We start from the raw sequence: 11004 nt of genomic DNA on the forward strand, positions 1-11004 counted from the left end.
CCTGCTCTCGCCAGCACGAGGAACTGGAAGCAAACCGGAGATAACAACCCTGGAGGTCCTGCTTTTCAGCATTTTTCCGAGCTCTCTAAAGTCACGCTGCAGAATATTCATCCCCTTCTTTCCGAGGAAAGGGTGATGTTTCTGGGTCGGGACCATGAGAGCAAATATCGTTATAAAGTCAATTGTATCATTCGGGGAAAGAGGGTTAGGAGCTAGAGTTTCAACTCGCAATAACAAAGTAACCTTTCCTGCAGGATTCAAAATAAATTTATTTTCAACACTGTGGAGTTTTGTTAGTGCATTTCCCAGGCTGTCCAGCAGCCCTGCCTCTCACCGTACCCATCCAGCTATATCCCTTCCTCAGGCTTCATATTTCACTCCTTTTCTAAGCTGACACTCTTTTGTATCCTTTTCATTTCTCGCCATGGACTCCCACAGTCAGCTGAACTACCCCTCCTTTCTCCCTGCCTCAAGTCCTTACCTTTCACGCCACCAACACATCAAGTCTCCGACATTTCTGCCCCCATCAATGCAATCCCACCATCAGCCATATTTTCCCATCCCTACCTACCCCTTTCTGCCTTCCAGAGACTGCTCCCTCCACAACTCCTTGGTTGACTCACCCTACCCCACCCCTGCAATCACATGATATGGAACACCTGTTCCGATATCTCCTCCCTCACACCCATTCAAGGACCCCAGCAGTTCTTCCAGGTGAGACAGAGGTTTACGTGCATCTCCTTTAACCTCAACGACAATATTCGGTGCTCCTGTTGTGGCGTATTTTACGTTGGGGAGACCAAAAGTAGACTAGGCAATGTTTCTGCTGTACACTTGCACTCGGTCCACCAAGACCTGCTAGATCTCCCAGTTGCTAAACATTTTACTGCAAATTCAATAAAGGCCATGGCCCAAAAAATCAAAGAGAATAGCAATCCTTGCCGAGTGCCCTAAAGAATGTACGAGAATGCATGGAGGTTTGAAACTAAGAATAAAGGAAGAATGTTTCTTTCAGATTAAAGAAGGAAGTTTACTTTCTTTTCTACTTCTACAATGTCCAAAGTCGATTTCTGTTTTGGTGTGGATCAGTAGCTTAGTAAGCAGCACTGGCACTTCTAGGTCAGAAGCTTGTAAGCTTGAGTCTTGCACTCTAAACTTGACCCCGTTAGGCATAAGAGAGTGCCGCACTTTTGGTGTGATGACTTTTCGATGTTGTTAATCCCTCAGCTGAGTGCTGCTGAATCTATGGCTCTGTCTAGAATCTACGACTACATGTTTTTCCCCAAAGTCCTGGCCAGTATTTATCCTTCAACTAAGATGACAGAAAAACCTTGCCTTGGCCTTTATCAAGGTGCTGTTGGGACCTGTATGCTGCATTACTAATTATACAACAGCAACTACATTTTAATGTGATGTGATGTGTAAAAGTCATGAAAGGTGCCAAATTTAAACATTTATCTGCAACAGAGATGTAACGCTGAGGCTCTATAAGTCGCTGGTCAGGCTGCATTTGGAGTATTGTGAGCAAATCTGGGCCCCATAGCCGAGGAAGGGTGTGCTGGCTCTGGAGAGGGTCCAGAGGAGGTTTACAAGGATGATTCCAGGAATGAGTGGGTTAGCATATGATGAATGTTTGACGGCACTGGGACTACACTTGCTGGAGTTTAGAAGGTTGAGGGGGAACCTCATTGAAACTTGTAGAATAATGAAAGGCATAGTTAGAGTGAATGTGGAAAGGATGTTTCCACTGGTGGGAGAGTCTAGGACCAGAGGTCATAGCCCCAATCTCTTTCTTCTATTTTGCAATTACATTTCAATAATAATAATAATACGAGACACAAAGTGCTGGAGTAACTCAGTGTAAAGCAGCATCTCTGGAGCCCTGTATGTGTGACAGTTTGGGTTGTACCCTTCCGCATAGACCCTTCTTCAATAATAAAAGGTGGATTCAATGACCAAGGAAAAAAACGTAACCTGATGAGATGAAACACAAAAGTGAAGCTGGTGTGCTTTCCTTTTACACAGAATTCAACACAACCAGGCCCACTATCGGTTTCTCAAATCCAGCTCTGTCAATGTTTAAATCATTCCAATGGTGCGCCCATTCCACCCCCTAGTGGCTGCACGATGCAGTGTATGCACAGTTAAGACCAGGAGTCACCAATCTTTTTCTGCATAGGGGTCAGGACCCATGTCTGTGAGTGGATGGCGGGCCACATATATAAATATTTATATAATTTGAGCAATGATATGTCGACTGAATATTGCAGTTACTTTGAGACACTGGTATTGAAACTACCCTCACCCCTCTCTGTCCAAAACTTAATGCAGACCCTTTGTTACCCTCTCCCCCCCCCACCCCCCCCCCCCCGTTCACTCTCTCTCCCCCCTCGCTCATCCCCTTCCTGCCCCCTCCCCCTCTCCTCCCCCCCCCCCCTCTCTCCTCCACCTTCTCCCCCTCCCCACATCAGTAGAACCGCGCCCACCACTCCAACTAACCTTTTGCCCAGTTTGTGGGATTATATCAGTTCCGATTTGTTTTGTATCAGCAAACAGGATTGCTAGGAGCATTAAAGCAAGTCTTTATGTCGCTGGCCAACAGTATTAAACAGCCTAAAGAAGTCTAGATGATGGGGAAAAAAATACACCTGCAGGCCAGATGATTTCAGGTTACGGGACGGATCCGGCTCGTAGGCCACAGATTGCCGACCCCTGGTTAAGACATTAGTTCAATGATTCTTTATTATCACGTACCAAGGAACAGTGAAATTATTTTATTGCATATAAAAGTAAATAATTACCATACATAACTACAATCCCACATTAAATGCAAAATGTAAAGAAATAGCCCACTGAGACCATATGCAAAAGTCGCCTGGACATGGCGCCATTTTTAAAGTGCAAGTTTAATATATGCAGAAGATCTACCTTCCACCACAACCCTCTCTCTACAAGGCAGTTCTGAATCCATTGTGGTGACAGGGATGATGCCAGGTTGACAATGACCACACCGACACTCGCAGTTGGGTGAACTTGTGTAATATGGTTTCTTTATAGTGACAACAAATTCAATTCTTGGGGCACTTGTCCCTTGTCTACAGCACGTGAGGAGGTACTGGCCATCTTGGGCTTGTCTTACTAATTCAGTCTTGGTCTCGAAGGAGGAGGCACTGTCGATCTCAGACTTACTCCTGCAGTTTTCCTCGAGAGGAGATGCTGGTGGTCTCAGGCTTCCCCGTGGCAGCTCAACTTTGGGCTTGAAGAAGGAAGTGCGGCAATCTCAGGCTTACCATGCATTTCACCCTTGCCTTGAGAGGCAGCACTGGGCTTCTCAGTCTTAATCTTATGGCTCAGTCTTTGCCTCTGTTTATGGTTGCAGTCCCTCATTGTCTGTGGGCAGGTAAGAGACACCGGCGGTCTCAGGCATGCCCTGACCACTCAGTTTTAGCCTCAGTGCAAGTGCTGGCTGTCTAGGGCTTCTCCCTGCAGCTCAGTCCTGACCACTAAACGGTGGTGCTGGTGGACTTGGGTTTGTCCCAGCGGCTCAGTCTTCCTCCCGACCTGCAACCGGGGGGCACAGCAAGTAGGGGGGCATTTAAAATGTTAAGAGGAAGAAAGCTAGAACAATCTTATAATGAGAGCCAGATAATTCATCGTTAGTTAGCAGTATATTGGAGCAAGCCTAAACTTTATTCTCCAGCAGATCTGCTTATTTCAGTCAGTATTACTTCAAATGTGATTATTCTACAAGGATTATTGTAGTGCCAGAGCAGGGCTCTATCCAGAATTCATATTGGATTATCCTATCATGCGCTACATCTTCTTCACTTTAAATTATTTCAGCAATAATATATTTTCTTGCAAGTCTACCCCAAAAGATATTCAACTAAAACAGTTCATCAGTCCTTAATCTCTCAACCTCTGGAAAGTAAAAAAAAATGGTGTTAACAATTTCAAGAGCTAATGACTTCAGCAAAGAATGAAAGAACGTTGTAGGAGCTATGACTCCGTAGCTGGAGTAATTCAGCCTGTTGTATAGTGACGTTCACAATTAATAAAGTAGTTCCTTCCATCACAAAGTCAAAAGTGGGAATGTTTATAGTTGTTTGCAGTGAAGCCGATCTATCCCAGCTTATTAAGGGAGGCAAGAGAGGAGATCGGGGAGGCCTTGATGAGGATCAAAGAGTTGTAGTCAAAGGATGTTTGTTACTTTTAGCAATTAATTAATACTTCTATTAAAATAAAATCACATTTTGGCAGTTTCATATCAGGAATACCACATATTTTTAAAGGTTATGTCCCTCTGACATGACTAAACAGGTAAACTCGTGTACTTTACACCGTATTCACCTGCTGACTTATTATCCAGGATTCACACACTTGTGAGTAACTGAGTATTCCTGCCATCATGCAGAAGATACAGAAGCTTGGAAGCACGCACCACAAGATTCAGAAACATCTTCTTCTCCTCTGCTATCAGGCTTCTGAACAGTCCTTCCAAAAGCTAGCGTACTGTTGGATTCATTGTGGATATTGGACTTTGGCTCTGGAACTGATGCACTAAAATGCTATATTCTGCACTCTTATTTTTTACTTTGCTCGATCTATTGTACTTGAGTTTGTCTTGGGGTGGGAGATTGCAACCTTCACGTGGTCTGCCCTGTTTCGACAAATGCAATCAACCTGGTGTGCTCAATCAAATAAGATCAAGTAGCACAAGTTGTCCTACAACTTTAGGCTGTGCACGCCATAAGCAAAAAGAAGTTGTCTTGATTATATCTATGTATAGAATTGTCTGATTTGATTGGATAGTATGCAATAAAAAGCATTTTTTGCATAAGTATTCAGACCCTTTACTCAGTACTTTGTTGAGGCACCTTTGGCAGCGATTACAACCTCAAGTCTTCTTGGGGATGACGCTACAAACTTGGCACACCTATATTTGGGTAATTTCTCCCATTCTTCTCTGCAGATCCTCAAGCTCTGTCAGGTTGGATGGGGAGCGTCGATGCACAGCTATTTTCAGGTTCCTCCAGAGATATTCGATCGGGTTCAAGTCCGGGCTCTGGCTGGGCCACTCAAGGACATTCACAGACTTGTCACAAAGCTACTCCTGCGTTGTCTTGGCTGTGTGCTTAGGGTCGTTGTCCTGTTGGAAGGTGAACCTCCGCCCCAGTCTGAGGTCCAGAACGCTCTGGAGCAGGTTTTCATCAAGGATCTCTCTGTACTTTGCTCCGTTCATCTTTCCCTCGATCTTGACTAGTCTCCCAGTTCCTACCGCTGAAAAACATCCCCACAGCATGATGCTGCCACCACCATGCTTCACCGTAGGTTTGGTATTGGCCAGAGGATGAGCAGTGCCTGGTTTTCTCCAGTTGTGACGCTTGACATTCAGGACAAAGAGTTCAATCTTGGTTTAATCAGCCCAGGGAATCTTGTTTCTCATGGTCTGAGAGTGCTTTAGGTGCCTTTTGGCAAACTCCAAGCGGGCTGTCATGTGCCTTTACTGAGGAGTGGCTTCCGTCTGGCCACTCTACCATAAAGGCCTGATTGGCGGAGTGCTGCAAATATAGTTGTCCTTCTGGAAGGTTTTCCCATCTCCACAGAGGAACTCTGGAGCTCTGTCAGAGTGACCATCAGGTTCTTGGTCACCTCCCTGATCAAGGCCCTCTCCCCCGATTACTCAGTTTGGCCGGGCCGCCAGCTCTACGAAGAAACCTGGTGGCTTCAAAGTTCTTCCATTTAAGAATGACGGTGGCCACTATGCTCTTCGGGACCTGCAATGCTGCGGAAATTGTTTCATACCATTCCCCAGATCTGTCTCGACACAATCCTGTTTTGGAGGTCTACGGACAATTTTGCTCCATTTTCAGTGTCATCGCAAAGGGTCTGAATACTCAAGTATATGTGATATTTCAGTTATTTATTTTTAATTACTTTGCAAACATTTCTAAACACCTGTTTTTGCTTCTTCATTCTGTGGTATTGTGCGTAGAAAGAAGATTAAAAAAATGAATTTAATCCATTTTAAAATAAGGCTGTAACGTAACAAAATGTGGAAAGGGTAAAGGGGTCTGAATACTTTCTGAATGCACTGTACCTGTCCAGGTGTCTTCTAAATGTCATATCTGCACCTCCTCTACCACTTCCTTCAGCAGTTTTGTTCCCCATCTATGCAGCACCTTTTGTGTGAAAACAGGGCCACCCGGGTTACTTTTAAATCTTTCTCCTCTTGTCCTAATCCAATGCCCTCCAGATTTTCACTCCTACCCTGGGAAAAAATATGGTAGTTATTCACCTTATTGATGTTCTCATGATTTATTTCAATATACCGCCCCTTCATCCTCTCTAGCTCCAGGGAAAAAAGAATCCCACCAATCCAGTAACTCAAACTTTCCACCTCCAGTAACATCTTCATGAATATTTTTTGCACCATTTCCATTTTAATGACATCCTGCCTACTACAAGGTAATCAGAATCTACATAGTACTCCAAGTGTGGCCATACCAAAGTTTTGTGTAAAGAGCAACAGAGATGGTTGAAAGGGTCAAGAGCTTCAAATTCCTGGGGGTGCACATCTCTGAAGATCTTTCCTGGTCCGAGAACACTAATGCAATTATCAAGAAAGCTCATCAGCGCCTCTACTTCCTGAGAAGATTACGGAGAGTCAGTTTGTCAAGGAGGACTCTCTCTAACTTCTACAGGTGCACAGTAGAGAGCATGCTGACCGGTTGCATCGTGGCTTGGTTCGGCAACTTGAGCGCCCTGGAAATGAAAAGACTACAAAAAGTAGTAAACACTGCCCAGTCCATCATCGGCTCTGACCTTCCTTCCATCGAGGGGATTTATCGCAGTCGCTGCCTCAAAAAGGCTGGCAGTATCATCAAAGACCCACACCACCCTGGCCACACACTCATCTCCCTGTTATCTTCAGGTAGAAGGTACAGGAGCCTGAAGACTGCAACAACCAGGTTCAGGAATAGCTACTTCCCCACAGCCATCAGGCTATTAAACCTGGCTCGGACAAAACTTTGATTATTAATAACCAATTATCTGTTATTTGCACTTTATCATTTTATTTATTCATGTGTGTATATATTTATATTACGGTATATGGACACATTGATGTGTTTTGTAGTAAATGCCTATTATGTTCTGTGATCTGAAGCAAAGCAAGAATTTCATTGTCCTATCAGGGACACATGACAATAAACTCACTTGAACTTGAGATTAAACTTTAATATCTCATCCGCAGAATGGCATTTTCCCAGCCCGGCATCATGCCCAGGCAACATGCTCATGCCGAGAATGCCAAGTTCAAAGACAGCTCCCATGCTTAAAACTATATTCTCAGAGAAGGCAAAAAAAGTTGAAATAATGAGAGTGGAATTAATTTAGCTTCAGTAGCTGGAAAAAAGTGTCAAAGTGAGAGTCAGGGTGAAGATGCCCGTTAAACAGTGCTACGTTTAAACGGGTATTATTTTCAAGTTGAAAAGGAATAGGTTACGTTTTGGGTCGAGACCCTGCTTCAGATATAGAGGTCGCCCCTGAAGCTTCTGACTCCCAATCTAAAGAAGGGTCTTGACCCAAAACGTCACCCATTCGTTCTCTCCAGAGATGTTGTCTGTCCTGCTGAGTTACTCCAACATTTTTGTATCTATCTTCGGTGTAAACCAACATCTGCAGTTCCTTCCTACATACAGCGCCCTCCATAATGTTTGGTACAAAGGCAATATTGCAAGATCCTTGACAATTCAGTATAATGCTGTGATATATGATAGATTAGTTTAATACTGCATTATGAAAAGTGCAAAGCAATACAATACTGGGCTGATTAATATTATAAACTACTGGGAGTTATATACTATAAACTGCAAGGAAAAGCCTGGGCACTGTAGGCCAGCGAGTCAAACATCTGTGGTCCGAACGTTACCACAAGGAATTCTGAGGGATTAAAATACATGCATTTACAGTGCCCTCCATAATGTTTGGGACAAAGACCCATCATTTATTTATTTGTCTCTGAAAAAAAATCACATGTGGTTAAAGTGCACATTGTCAGATTTTAATAAAGGCCATTTTTACACATTTGGTTTCACCATGTAGAAATTACAGCAGTGTTTATACTTAGTCCCCCCATTTCAGGGCACCTTAATGTATGGGACACAGCAATATCATGTAAATGAAAGTAGTCATGTTTAGTATTTTGTTGCATATCCTTTGCATGCAATGACTGCTTGAAGTCTGCGATTCATGGACATCACCAGTTGCTGGGTGTGTTCTCTGGTGATGCTCTGCCAGGCCTGTATTATAGCTAATGCTTGCTTTGGGGGCTAGTTACCCTTCAGTTTTCTCTTCAGCATATAAAAGGCATGCTCAATTGGGTGATCGGGTGATTGACTTGGCCACTCAAGAATTTACCATTTTTGTAGTTTAGAAAAACTCCTTTGTTGCTTTAGCAGTATGTTTGGGATCATTGTCTTGCTGTAGAATAAACCACCGGCCAATGAGTGTTGAGGCATTTGTTTGAACTTCAGCAGATAGGATGTGTCTATACACTTCAGAATTCATTATGCTACTACCATCAGCAGTTGTATCATCAATTAAGATAAGTGAGCCAGTACCTTCAGCAGCCATACATGCCCAGGCTATAACACCCCCACCACCGTGTTTCACAGATGAAGTGGTATGCTTTGGATCCTGGGCTGTTCCTTCTCTCCTCTATACTTTGCTCTTGCCATCACTCTGATATAAGTTAATCTTCGTCTCAACTGTCCACAAGACCTTTTTCCAGAACTGTGGTTGCTCTTTTAAGCATTTCTTGGCAAACTTTAACCTGGCCATCCAATTTTTGTGGCTAACCAGTGGTTTATATCTTGCAGTGTAGCCTCTGTATTTCTATTCTTGAAGTCTTCTGCGAACCGTGGTAATTGACAAATCCACACCTGACTCCTGAAGAGTGTTTCTGGTCTGTCGGACAGGTGTTTGGGGATTTTTCTTTATTATAGAGAGAATCTTTCTGTCATCAGCTGTGGAGGTCTTCCTTGGCCTGCCAGTCCCTTTGCGATTAGTAAGCTCACCAGTGCTCTCTTCCTTCTTAATGATGTTCCAAACAGTTGATTTTGGTAAGCCTAAGGTTTGGCTGATGTCTCTAACAGTTTCATTCTTGTTTCTCAGTCTCATAATGGCTTCTTTGACTTTCATTGACACAACTTTGGTCCTCATGTTGATAAACAGCAATAAAAGTTTCCAAAAGTGATGGAAAGACTGGAGGAAAGACTGGGTTCTGAGAGCTCTCTTATACCTGCATTAAGGAGGCAATTAAACACACCTGACCAATTACAAACGCCTGTGAAGCCATTGTCCCAAACATTATGGTGCCCTGAAATGGGGGGACTATGTATAAACACAGCTGTAATTTCTACATAGTGAAACTAAAATGTATAAAGATCCCTTTAATAAAATCTGATAATGTGCACTTTAACCGCATGTGATTTTTTTCTATTACAAATCTCAAATTGTGGAGTACAGAGGCAAATAAATAAATGATGGGTCTTTGTCTCAAACATTATGTGTTATAATTATACTTGTAGTAGCCATTTAGTTTAACTCAGTATGTTATAATTATAACCAGTTACCTTTACATTTTTATCTGCCTGCAATTATGCGGGTGGTTCGACTCTAATGTAGTGACAGTCTGTACGACGTCTCAAGGGTTTACCTCTCAATAGTCACTTTAATTGATGACCGTGGATCGGCAGGTAATCTATATGCACCCACGAGCTCCCCACGAGACATTCAATACCGTCGAAAGATGAATATTCCAGAAACAGACTCTTGATTAATAGTTTCTTTATTGAAGTGCAAAGCAATAAAATGATTCATCAAAGCTTCTTCTTGTATGAGTACGTTTCAATCATACTCATGCTCGTGCATGGTCGAAAACTATGTGTCTCTCCCCCGATCTTCATCAAACTAAACTAAACTAAACTGCTTGGGAGCCTGTGCCAAAATCCTAGCCACAAACCACGCCCCAGATTATGTGAAAATCCCACCCACATAATTGCAGGCAGATAAAAATTTAAAGGTAACTGGTTATAATTATAATATACTGATAAGCTAAATGACTACTACATAACGGAGGGCATTGTAAATGAGTATGTAGAGTTGTAGAGAGCTGGCCATCGTCTGGATCGGGCACCTTTCCACACCCAGATACATCCTTTAAACATTTCCAGTGTTTAATGTTGTTGGGTGAATATCAATTAGAGAAGGCAGACTCGAGGTTTGAAAACGATATCTGTTGAAACGTAGCACCATTTGGGCATATTCACTCTGACTCTATGGGCATCTTCATTAAGATATATTAAAGCAGAGATACTGCCTGTCCCGCTAAGTTACAGCAGCATTTAGTGTCCGTCCACATTCCAGCTGTCAAAGAGTGTAAGTGAAATGTGTAGGAAGTAACTGCAAGATGCTGGTTTACTCCGAAGACGGACACAAAATGCTGGAGTAAACACTTTAACTCCCGCTCCCATTCCCACACTGACCGTTCTGTCATGGGCCTCCTCCGTTGTCAGAATGAGGCCCAGCACAAATTGGAGGAGCAGCACCTCATATTTCGCATATTACACCCCAGCGATATGAACATTGACTTCTACAACATCCCTCCCCCTTCCTCGTTCTCCGACCAGTCTGACTGTCCCTCAGTTTACATTTCATCCTTGTTTGCTTCATTGTCACCTTTTCCGAACTAACTAACAATGATCTATTCTACATTTTGCACCCCATTTGATGTCTCGTTTTCACACCTTACCCTTCCATAACTCTGCGCCTACCTACCTACCTCTCCCCTGACTCTCAGCCTGAAGAAGGGTCTCGGCCCGACACGTCCCCCATTGCTTCCTTCTCTCCACAGATGCTGCGTGACTCCAACATGCTGTGTCTCCCTCTGCCCGGTGGAGGACTCCTCCTGTATCCCACAATCCTCCAGGCCTGCCGGAC

The 11004-nt window shown here is 43.5% G+C and overlaps 1 long non-coding RNA gene across 1 annotated transcript; it reads right to left on the minus strand.

The window, feature by feature from the left end:
* Positions 1-3023: 3023 nt before the first annotated feature.
* LOC116969784 lies at positions 3024-10977 on the minus strand. The gene is made up of 3 exons (XR_004410922.1): positions 10847-10977; positions 6101-6271; positions 3024-3561 (listed from the first exon to the last, which is right to left on the minus strand). It is a non-coding gene; the product is annotated as an uncharacterized LOC116969784 (long non-coding RNA).
* Between the last annotated feature and the right edge of the window lie 27 nt (positions 10978-11004).

This window comes from Amblyraja radiata, unplaced genomic scaffold (genome assembly GCF_010909765.2).
Source record: "Amblyraja radiata isolate CabotCenter1 unplaced genomic scaffold, sAmbRad1.1.pri scaffold_1179_ctg1, whole genome shotgun sequence".
In the NCBI taxonomy this organism is placed as follows: domain Eukaryota; kingdom Metazoa; phylum Chordata; class Chondrichthyes; order Rajiformes; family Rajidae; genus Amblyraja; species Amblyraja radiata.